The sequence below is a fragment of the Octopus bimaculoides genome, chromosome 8 (assembly GCF_001194135.2).
Source record: "Octopus bimaculoides isolate UCB-OBI-ISO-001 chromosome 8, ASM119413v2, whole genome shotgun sequence".
Classification (NCBI taxonomy): Eukaryota; Metazoa; Mollusca; class Cephalopoda; order Octopoda; family Octopodidae; genus Octopus; species Octopus bimaculoides.
In genome coordinates, this window is record NC_068988.1 from 23665830 (window position 1) to 23666266 (window position 437).

A 437-nucleotide genomic window follows, 5' to 3' on the forward strand; every position below is an offset into this window, starting at 1 on the left:
ACTGTCTGGATGTTTTGCGTTCTTGTCCCATTTTGTATTATATATATATATATTCTTATTTGAAACCATGGTACAGAATATAGATTGGTAAATGTTTTTATTTTTCATTCCCTTTCGAAATTATCCCTATTTTTTGGTATGTAGTCTTTTGCTGCTCTTTCTAGCGGGTCAGATGTCCTATTATAGGCATCTCTGTATTTTAAATGAATAATATATAGTCTATTGACTGATTTTTATTCTCGCTAGACCACTGGTGGTAAATAAAATTTCAAAAATTTTTTTGCTACCCTATAATTTATATTCATATATAGATAGACATATATTTATTTATATAAGTAAAGATATATATACATATATATACACACATATATATAGAAATATGTATACATATATAAATCCATATATATATATATATATATATATATATATATATATAT